The sequence below is a fragment of the Halichoerus grypus genome, chromosome 10, assembly GCF_964656455.1.
Source record: "Halichoerus grypus chromosome 10, mHalGry1.hap1.1, whole genome shotgun sequence".
Lineage (NCBI taxonomy): Eukaryota > Metazoa > Chordata > Mammalia > Carnivora > Phocidae > Halichoerus > Halichoerus grypus.
The window spans coordinates 33101188-33112191 of record NC_135721.1 but is presented as its reverse complement, the minus strand read 5'-3'; the positions used below and the strand labels follow the sequence as shown (position 1 = coordinate 33112191).

General features: G+C 40.0%; 1 long non-coding RNA gene across 1 annotated transcript in view; it reads left to right on the top strand.

Moving 5' to 3' along the window:
* The first annotated feature begins 6575 nt into the window (after positions 1 to 6575).
* The window catches only part of LOC144379342 (uncharacterized), a 447655-nt gene continuing 443226 nt past the window's right edge, over positions 6576 to 11004 (top strand). The window contains exon 1 of the long non-coding RNA XR_013442166.1: positions 6576 to 6699. This is a non-coding gene — a long non-coding RNA (uncharacterized LOC144379342). The remainder of the gene's footprint in view (positions 6700 to 11004) is intronic.

The following is an 11004-nucleotide window of genomic DNA, read 5'->3' as shown; positions in this document are numbered from 1 at the left end:
AATCATTGAACACTACATCAAAAACTAATGATGTACTATATGTTGGCTAATTGAATTTAAATTAAAAAAATAATGGACATATATGGAATTCTGTGTCAAACATTAGAGAATATACATTCTTCTCAAGCTTTTATAAAATGGGTCATTTATAAAATTGATTACATTGGGCAATGAAGCAAGTTTCCATTAAATTTCAAAGTTATTGTTCTGGCCAAAACCTCTGACCACAATGCAGTTAAGTCAGAACTTAGAAAGAGAAATAATTTTCTTAATATTTGGAAATTAAAATAATTTTCTAAAGTACTCAAAAATTAAGGAAAAATTCATAATGAATATTAAAAATAAGTGCTAAGAACTAAAAGAAAATAAAAATACTACATGTAAAACTTGTGGGAGGCAATAAAAGTAATGTTTTGAGAAAATTTTTTAGCCTTAAGTTCTTATATTAGAGAAAATAATGAGCTAAGTATACTAAACTTAAGACATTAACAAAAGAAGAACAATATTAATCTAAAAAAAGTAGGAGGAAGGAAATAACAGACAAGAGCAAAAAAAAAAAATCAATGAAACAGAAAACCAAGACACAATAGAAATAATCAAAGAATAAAATTGAAAACAAGAAAAACATTTGGCAAAATCAAAGAAGGTAAAAAAAAAAAGAAGGCACAGATAAATAGCATATTAAAATATTTTAAAAATAAATTAAAGGAATAAGGATTAGAAAGGAGGAAATAGTAATTGTACATTGATTAAAATTTCCAGTTAAAAAGAAAATATTTCAGATTATATAAAAACATCTAGGATACAGGCTGTTTACAAGATAAACACCTGAAATGTAAGGGTATGAAAAGTTGGAAGTAAAAGATTGAAAAAATGATCTAGGAGGCTAATACTACAGAATGCTAAAGAAGCTATATTAATATCACACCAAATAAACTTTAAGACATAAAGTTCAAATAATGTGCTACTAGAGACATAAAAAAATTACTACTTAACAATGAGTTTCAAATCCCTAGGAAGTTATAATAGTTCAAAACTTCTACGAATTTAGTGACAAGGCCACACACACACACACACACACACACACACACACACACCCAAAGACTACAAGTAAAATTTGTCAAATTTACCATCATAGTGGAATATTTTAACACATATCTCACAGTAATTGACAGAGTATGTTGATAAAATCGCTTTGGAAAACTATTTGAGATTATCTTATACATTTAAATACTTGTGCTAATCTCAAACCCCAGAACTTTTAAGTAACCCAAAATTCCAACTGAACTGAAAATTGGTGTATTTATACAGTAGAACAAAATGCAAGACTGCGAATTAATGAATTGTAGTTCTATGGGTCAACCTGCATGAATCAGACTTTTGAAGCAAATAGGTAATTTTCAGAAGAATTATGTCACTTGCATGAAGTTCAAATAATGCAGAACTAAATACTACATTCTTGAGTTACAGCCATATGTGATAAAACCACAAAGAGAAGTATGGGATTAATAAACACAAAATTATCGAAAGCAAGGTTGTGGAGCACACAGTGGAGGGGAGATCATGTGGGAGCACACAGGAGCATCAAAATCGCAGTGTTTTATCTTTTGAGCTAGGATCAGGTGGCAGCATGAGTATTCATTATAAATTCTGCATATGTTATATAAGTATTCTTTTGTACTTATTCAGTAATTGCTATAACCTATATAATATGATGTAAAATAAATACGATTGAACAAAGAGAAGTAGGACTTTCAGAATTCCCATATGACTTTGCCTGGAGAGGATCTGGGAAGTCATGGAATAAAAAAATCAGATATGTTAATCAGATAATGTCTCTTTTTCCATATATATTACAGACACAGAAAATGTTAAAAAAAAAGAGTTTAAATATCTCTGGGCTTTTGCATTTTCTCTATGTTCTTAATGTCCTTTTTGTTTGCAGTAAAAATTAGACCTGTCATTATGGGTTTATCAATACCAAATAGTACGTGTTGATAACTTATTTTTTCCTTTCCTAAGCTCATATTTCTTATTTCTTGTGTCATCCCAGTCTTTGTAATTATGGCCCCTTACATGCTTAAATAGTCAACCATTAACTCCTCCTAACTTGAGGGAGTAGGGTGGGATTATTCGGCCTATGTATGTTCTGGGGCTGGGGAAAAACTCTTTTACTTGTGGCAATACTTCAGGCCCCAGAAAAGATGAAAGTTGTATCCACTAAGAGTCCAAGCAGTGAGTCTCAACTGGATAGTTGATAGAAAGGATTTGGTGGGAAATTAGGCCTGAGGTATGGAGTCAAAAAAGTGGGTGATGGGGCACCTGGGTGGCTCAGTCGTTAGGCATCTGCCTTTGGCTCGGGTCGTGATCCCAGGGTCCTGGGATTGAGCCCCGCGTCGGGCTCCCTGCACAGCTGGGAGCCTGCTTCTCCCTCTCCCACTCCCTCTGCTTGTGTTCCCTCTCTCGCTGTGTCTCTCTCTGTCAAATAAAGGAATAAAATCTTAAAAAAAAAAAAAAGTGGGCGATAAGAGTGTGTGTAAGGGTAAGGGACCTTAGGGGAACTGAGGTGCTAGGAAAGCTCAGAGTAAGAGGTAGTAAAACAGGGAAGGGGGAACTAACTTGGATACATTTGGGGAACAAAAGGCAAAAGTGATAGGTTTTTATGAACTCCCTGTGCTGTTTGGTTTCATCATACAGGAGTCAGAAGGGGATGCTCTATCTTCCTGCTTCATCTTTTAAAATATTGTTTTTGTTTTAGATTATTCCATCAAAGTCACTAGTTTCTTTTATTTACTGACTTACATACACATAATATTTCACTTCTAGTTCTTAATAGAAAATTGAGCTTCATCAATAAAAGTGTCACTATTGCAGAGGGTGGTCAGTGGTATGTAAATGGATAATTTTGGTAGACTGCAAATAAAATCCTAATCATCGATCATCCTGCAAAGAGGGCAAAAATAAATTTAGTTTCAAAGGAGCATTTTAATCATAAAGCAGTGAGTGAAGGTTGCATATGAATTAAAGAACCATGACATTAGTTTGATTATTTTTGGATTTCCTGATAGCTATCATTTCAGCTCTAGTATCTATATCTTTAATGTTTTCTAATCACATGCTTATTGATGCCCAGATCTCAAGTCAAAGAAAGGTATTAAAAAACAGGTCACCTTTTAAAATGAGTAAATAAAATAGAGTATGTGTACTTGCCCAACTCAGAGATATGGAGAACTACTTTGGCCACATTCTTCTGCAAAAAAAGTCGGGGATTACCTGCTAGGGTCTAAGAATTTTTGGTCAAATGATTAACATCACAGAGTTTAAAGATTTGTAAAAATACATGTCTCACTCAAACAATTACTAAGTATCATTTAGGTTAACAGAAAAATAAGTTACATCTGTTTTCTTCATTTCACACTTATAATCGAATTCCCATTGGATCATTAAGTCTAATGGCAATATTCTGACCGAATCAGAGTATGGCATGACAACTATGAAGGAAATTAATCTCTGCTGTCTAAAAATGCTGTAGGCAAGAATCTACTGCCTTGCCTTTGCTCTGCAACTCTTCTGGCCCTGATCTTACATTAGGAGACATTTAGTACTATAAATAAAAATGGAAAAAAGTGTGTTACAGCAAGAAAATGGAAAACCACCCATCATGAGATCTTCATCTTCATGGCCATTTGCATCCTTGTCAACGTCAGGAGTCAGCTCCCATTTGAAGTCCATGGAGGCTTGGTTAGCTCTCAAACGATGTAAACACAGATTATGATAAAGTTTGAGAACTTTAAAAATTGCTTAGTGTGCACATTTTCCTTAATGAAGCCCAATTTAAGCAAGCAAACAATAACAAAACAAGCACACCAAATTTTGAAACTGCTGTGTAATAGTGAGATACATGAGGCTTATCCAGGACTCATGTTAATTTAGTTTAACTAGACACTGAAGTGGATTCTGAGTAAATTAGAATTTTAAAGGACAATGACCATGTAATCGATCTCATAAATATAATAGGGTTATATTTACTTTGCCTCCTCACAGAGGTCATTGTCACCCAATACTAATGGGATAAACCTTATGTTCTATAGACCCTTAATAACGAACCTCTACTTGCACGTGGAAGGAAAAAAACTGAGGTCTCCCAGGTTCCTATTACAGCCTATTCTCCTATTCTGTTCTGTTTTGAACATGTTCTATCCATCTGTCCTCGACAGATTCGAAGAATAATGCCTTTTGTTTGTTTTAGAAGTGAGCTGGTTGACAAAATTAATGCCTCATTATCAATTGTTGGAGGAGGTCCTCGAGGGGAATGTGCTGTCAATTTGCCTGGATGTGAGAGGGTTACTACTGCAAGTTTGTGGAAACTGAGGCTCAGTGTGGCCGAGGTGAAGCTGGCAAGTGGTGCGCAGAGTGTAGGCCGGACGCGGGTGCATGAATGAGAAGAGGCTAGAAGGGAAGGCAATGGCTAGGCAGAAGGATTTTGAGCCTTGGTATGGGATCAACAGTTTGTTGCGTGTGCGTAGGCGCTGAGACCCCGCCCTGCTCCGCGGCTCCGCCCCCGCCCCTGGCCCCGCCCCCTCCTCAGGCACCCTGGGCTTAGACCCAAAGGAAGTGGAAACACGCGGCCAGGCCTGCTGCCCGCCTCTCGGGATACTGCTTCTGGCACCCGCAAGCGGCTCCGGCTTTTCTGGCCTGGCGGGGACCTCCAGCACCATCATCACTTAAATGGTGACACCTGCTGTCCTTGTCTCTTAAAAAGGAGACACTTCGCAACTTTTTCTCAAGGGGTCTGCGCAAGACCCCTCAGGTCTTTAGGAGGGGAACGTGGAGCGGCAAGCCGGGGCTCCAGGGTTGATGACCGCCTGCTCACAGGACACGGGGACCTTCGAGGAAGTGGTGGTGCACTTATCCACGAGGAGGAGTGGACATTGCTGGACACTGCTCAGAAACTCCTGTACAAAGACGTGATGCTGGAGATCTTTAGGAACCTGGGCTCAGTAGGATCTCCTCTCTTAAAGCCTAAACTTGCTCACCCCGGAGGAGCAGGAGGACCTGAGGACCCAGGAGAGATTTCTCCAGGACATCTGTGCAGACCAGTAGTCTCAACTTAGAACCAAACAGACGACTGCAAAGCAGAATGAAATTTGGGAAAAGCCACCTATGGTCAGGAATAGTGGCAGACTTTCCATGGGGGAGAATTCCTTTGAGTGCAATGAAAGTGAGAAAGCCTTCAATTACCACATATCCCTTAATCAGCAGGCATCTACTCAACCTGGAGAGAAACACTATGCATATAATCTGTGTTGAAAAGCCAGCTGAAGCCATTCTAACCATATTATGCCCAAGAGAAATTACACAGGGGAGAAATGCAGTGAATGTAAAGAAGGTGGGAAAGTGTTTAGTAATCCTTCATCCCTTAGGATCCCCGTGCTGAGCTCATGCTGGTGAGAAACCCTACAAAATTTTATTTATTGGTTTTTACCTGGCTGGGGCAAGCCCTAAAGGCCTTTTAAAAAAATACTAAGAGATCAGTGAGGGCAGGGTTGGGGAAAAGGCCTAGCAGTGGCCCCTGTCCCCAAGTCAAAGTCTCTGAAGGCCACCTGCTCCGTGGTGATGACAGGCCAGGTATCCTAGGGTGGGCTTAGGGTGGGGCCTTCCCCATGAACTGGTCGAAGTTGCTGATGTTGGTACCGTCCGACACTGGGAAGAGCAGGCAGTGAGCCAGCAGGGTATCCCAGCTCAGTTGTCCTGAAGGGTTGCATCCTTGGCATCTCTCTCCCTGGACCCTAAACAGGGGAGTGATCTCATATCTGAGTTTGAAAAGATCACATTAAAAACAGGTGTTATTATTACGATCCTCTTCAAATGTTAGCGCTAGGAGGGCCTTGGAGATGTGGTCTAACACCACCTACAGGCACAGAGTTTTATGTTTTATTTGAAAAGAATCTCTGAGGGCTATTTCTTTGTCTCTCTCTCACACACACCCTTTTGAGATATTTCTGATATACCTCCTTAGGGGTGGCTAAGTGATCCCTAAGAAGCCATCATTATATTTTCTACATCTTACTTTCAAGTCACCTGCATAAAGAATTCCCTTGTTTTTTTACGCCATGCTGTTGCAACTTGGCTTAAAAAAAGTCCAAAATGAGAGGTAAATTTTACCCAACTTCCACAGTGGTCCACGTGGAGCTCCAATAAAAAATTGCGCTTCTGGGGCGCCTGGGTGGCTCAGTTGGTTAAGCGACTGCCTTCGGCTCAGGTCATGATCCTGGAGTCCCTGGATCGAGTCCCACATCGGGCTCCCTGCTCGGCAGGGAGTCTGCTTCTCCCTCTGACCCTCTCGACCCTCCCCCCTCTCATGTGCTCTCTCTCTCAGTCTCTCTCTCTCAAATAAATAAATAAAATCTTTAAAAAAAAAAAATTGCGCTTCTGTTGAATAGATCCTATTTGAGCAGTATTCTAAGTATATAAATAAGAAAAGTACTATTGCACATAGATCAAGTGAACAAATGCCAAAGAATGTGTTGTTTTACCTCATGTGTGTTTCTTCTATTTTTGAACTCCTTAGGTTGGGACTCTCTTCAGGCTTGCCTTCTGCACATCCTTGGGTACAAAAACCTTACTGCAGACTTGGAAAAACTGTGCAGAGAACCCTCTGATTCTGATAATCTCCAACATGAAGAAATGCTTTTGAAGGTTAGTGTTTGAACACATCAGTCCCTTGTCTAGGTCAGCTAATGTTTGCCAGGAGCGTACTATATGCTTGGCACTGCTCTGGACATTGGGGGTACAAAGATGAATAAGACATGGGCACCATAACTGGTTGGTAAAGCCCAGTTTCTTGCTGTTTCAGATATTGGAAGTAAAATTTGCATTAGAAAATTCATGTGAGGGGCGCCTGGGTGGCTCAGTGGGTTAAGTGTCTGCCTTCAAGTCAGGTCATGATCCCAGAGTCCTGGGATGGAGCCCCATGTTGGGCTCCCTGCTCAGTGGGGAGCCTGCTTCTCTCCCCCCTGCTTGTGCGCATGCATGCTCTCTCTCTCAAATAAATAAATAAAATCTTAAATAAAAAAAGAAAATTCATGTGAGAAGTTAAATGTGAGGCCATTTTCTTTTTATTGACGTATAATTGACATATAACATATTTTAGGTGTACAGCATAATGATTTTATGTTTGTATATATTGCAAAATGATTTCTAGTTAACATCCTATCATCTTAATTGTCAAGGCAGCAGGCAATAAAGCCAGTTCCACTGCACAAACTTCCCCAGTTAGTCCTCTGTCAGTGTGGAAGAAGTCATCTGATCTGAGTGGGTCTTCCCTCCACAGAGGAAAAAGTGGTGATCTCGGGGGAGGCCTCCCTCACTTCAGGTTTCACTCACCCTTTTGGTCTAGGATTGGGCTCCACAAACTTTAGGTGCCAGTCGGGTAACTGGGTATTGACTAGATTAAGCAAGATAAAAGAAAAGGGGGGTGGGATCTTTTTTTTCCATTGAAATTCAGGCTCAAACACCAGGCTGAGCCACCCTTTAGAGCCCTTAGAGTTGATGGAAGTCCTTACTTTTCTTGACCCTTGGCGTGCTTGTCGGCTGAGACCAAGCATCTTGATGGAAGTCCTCACTTTTCTTGACCCTTGGCGTGCTTGTCGGCTGAGAGCAAGCATCTTGATGGAAGTCCTCACTTTTCTTGACCCTTGGCGTGCTTGTCGGCTGAGAGCAAGCATCTTGATGGAAGTCCTCACTTTTCTTGACCCTTGGCGTGCTTGTCGGCTGAGAGCAAGCATCTTGATGGAAGTCCTCACTTTTCTTGACCCTTGGCGTGCTTGTCGGCTGAGACCAAGCATCTTGAAGGAAGTCCTCACTTTTCTTGACCCTTGGCGTGCTTGTCGGCTGAGACCAAGCATCTTGATGGAAGTCCTCACTTTTCTTGACCCTTGGCGTGCTTGTCGGCGGAGACCAGGCGTCTTGATGGAAGTCCTCACTTTTCTTGACCCTTGGCGTGCTTGTCGGCTGAGACCAAGCATCTTGATGGAAGTTCTCACTTTTCTTGACCCTTGGCGTGCTTGTCGGCGGAGACCAAGCATCTTGATGGAAGTCCTCACTTTTCTTGACCCTTGGTGTGCTTGTCTGCTGAGACCAACTGTCTTCGGAGAACCACGTTCTGTCTGCGGTAGAGTTGCTGCTCATGTTAGGCCTCACAGATAGGCACCTCACTGGGAATCTGTGGAGCTCCAGAAGTCTGCCTCTTCCTTGTTTGTCCTCCAGCAGTTCATCTCAAGACCCTGTCTGTGAAGTGAAGTAGCTGTACTATTATAAAATTTTCAGTGCCTGGTTTTCCTGAGCTTGACCTGAGCTTTGAAGCTATAGCAGGTTCGGATGGGTTGCCTGGAAGGAACTTAACGCAGTTCTCTCTGGAGTGGTTTAGGTATGTTACCGGAGAAACTTCTCTATGGAGTGAGTGGCTAGACTAGAGGGTCATCAAAGTTCAGTTTCTAAGTCAGCAGTTCTTTACAATCATTATTTGGGTAGTTAAAAGCAGATAATACCCTTCCATCCCTTAAAGGCTTTTGTCTTAACCAGGCTTGTATCTGTCTAGTATATTTATAATTGGCCTGTAAGAGGTTTATCTCTGGAATGGGGGGCAGGGGTGCAAGGAGAGGACCATCATAACATTTGAAAAATATTTTTTTCCCTACTCTCCTTACCGCACCAATGATCTCAATCACTTGCCATTTTATACCTTTTTGAGTGCTCCTTGTTTAAATGTTATTTCCATGTAGCTGGTTAGAAATGCAGAATTTGCTTACAATAGTAAAAAACAGGTCTTGGAAATAATTTTCTATTACAAGAATAAATTGTTAAAAATTATAAGCTGCTGAACAGTACTGGATTTTGCTGTTTTGTTGAAAATGTGCTCAGAAAAGCAATGCCTTATTCATCATCTTTTCCCTCTTATGGTCTCTTGGGGTTACGGCATAGCAGATTATCAGAATTTTGATTCTGTTTTGAGCTGTGTACAAACAAACCTTCTTGTTGTTTCCTCAGGTGATTTTGGAGGGCAAATAACAATCTATGAATTGTGAGCCAAAATCCGAGGGTAAATAATTGAAAACTAACAAGAAAAGAGGGAAAGCTTTTCATTTAGCCATCTTATGAGATCTCCAGAACCAAAGCACTTATATAGCAGATTTTAATGATATTAAGCATTATATAATTAAAATGTCCAGAAACTGTTTCTGAGTTTCAGTTTAAGAGCTACAAATTCATATGCAAAGCATTTATCAAAGAACTGTTGTGTGCTAACTCCTCCACCTATATTACTTATGGTCACTGTACCACTCAGAGGTGGGATCAAATCACCATATCTTATGGATAAAGTAACTGAGGCTTAGAGGAGTAATAAACCCAAATTTTCATAGCTGGAGGCAGGAGCTCACCCCACTCTGCCTTTACTGCAAAGCTCATGTTCTTTTCAGGACCTTAAGCAACCTGTCTTTCAGTAAGCATGATTCTCTTCACATCAAATGGATGCTGTGATTTTTCTAAGAATATTAGGGGTTTCCTGAAAAATCTCTTGAGAATATGACTGTGGGGTGGTGAAATGATGGTAAAGACAGGGGGAAGAGATTGGTTCTATTCTAAATATTCCAGATTGGGAGTGTACATGGGACAGTATAATACTTTTAGCTTTCTTTCCTGCCTTTTAAAACACCATAGATTTTTGGGGTCAGTTTTCTTTTCTTTTTCTTTTTTAATTTTAATTCTAGTATAGTCAACAGTTTTATATTAGTTTCAGGTGTACAGTATATTGATTCAACAATTCTATATATTATTCAGTGCTCATCACGGTAAGTATAGTCTGAATATCCTTCATCTATTTCACCCATTCCCCCACCCACTGCCCCTCTGGTAGCCATCAGTTTGTTCTCTATAGTTAAGAGTCTGTTTTTTTGGTTTGTCTCTTTTTTTCTTTGTCTGTTTTGTTTCTTTAATTCCACATATAAGTGAAATCATATGGTATTTGTGTTTCTCTGACTGACTCATTTCACTTAACATTGTACCCTCTAGATCCATCCATGTTCTTGCAAGTGGCAAGGTTTCATTCTTTTTTATGGTTGTGTACTATTCCATTGTGTATATCCACCACCTCTTCTTTATCCATTTATCTATGGATGGACACTTGGGCTGCTTCCATAATTTGGCTATTGTAAATAATGCTGCAATAAGCATAGGGGTGTCTATATCTCTTTGGATTAGTGTTTTTGTATTCTTTGGGTAAATACCCAGTAGTGGAATTACTGGATCATATGGTAATTCAATTTTTAGTTTTTTGAGGAACACCCGTGCTGTTTTCCACAGTGGCTGTGCCAGTTTGCATTCTCACTGACAAGGCACAAGAAAACACCATAGATTTTTGGTTGAACAAATGAAACTACCAAAACCAAATTGGTTCAGATTATGTTGTTAAAGTCCTATTCAAACATTTTATGATGTGTTTAGCTCATTGTGGTTTATTCTGCTAAATGAGTTTCTTTCCAGTCTATTTCTTAGCTATCTGATGAGTAACAGAATTTGGTATTTTGTTTTCCAAGTGGCCTAGTGGTAGGAGTGGTCATTGTGATGGTGAAATGTGTGTGTGGGGGTGGGGTGGGTGGGGTGGGGTGTGTGTCCACATATCTCCTGAAACTTAAAGGGTTGGCACTACATATAAGTAGAGTTTATAGCCGACCTGTGTAATTTGAGAGGTATTGAAAGTATATGGAAAAGAAGCTTCTTTCTTTTAAATTTAGACTACAGTACTTGTAGAGATTTGTTATTATTAATCTTTCTCCTGTAACGGGAATTGTGGGTAGCTGTGGACCAAAAAGATTGGCACAGTGGTACACACTAAATTGAATATTGCTGAGTCAAAGGCATGGAAACACTGGGGTTAGTTCCAAGTTCTTGATAAAGTCAGGAGCCAAGAGATCTGTGACCCCTGACCAACCATTAATTTGACTT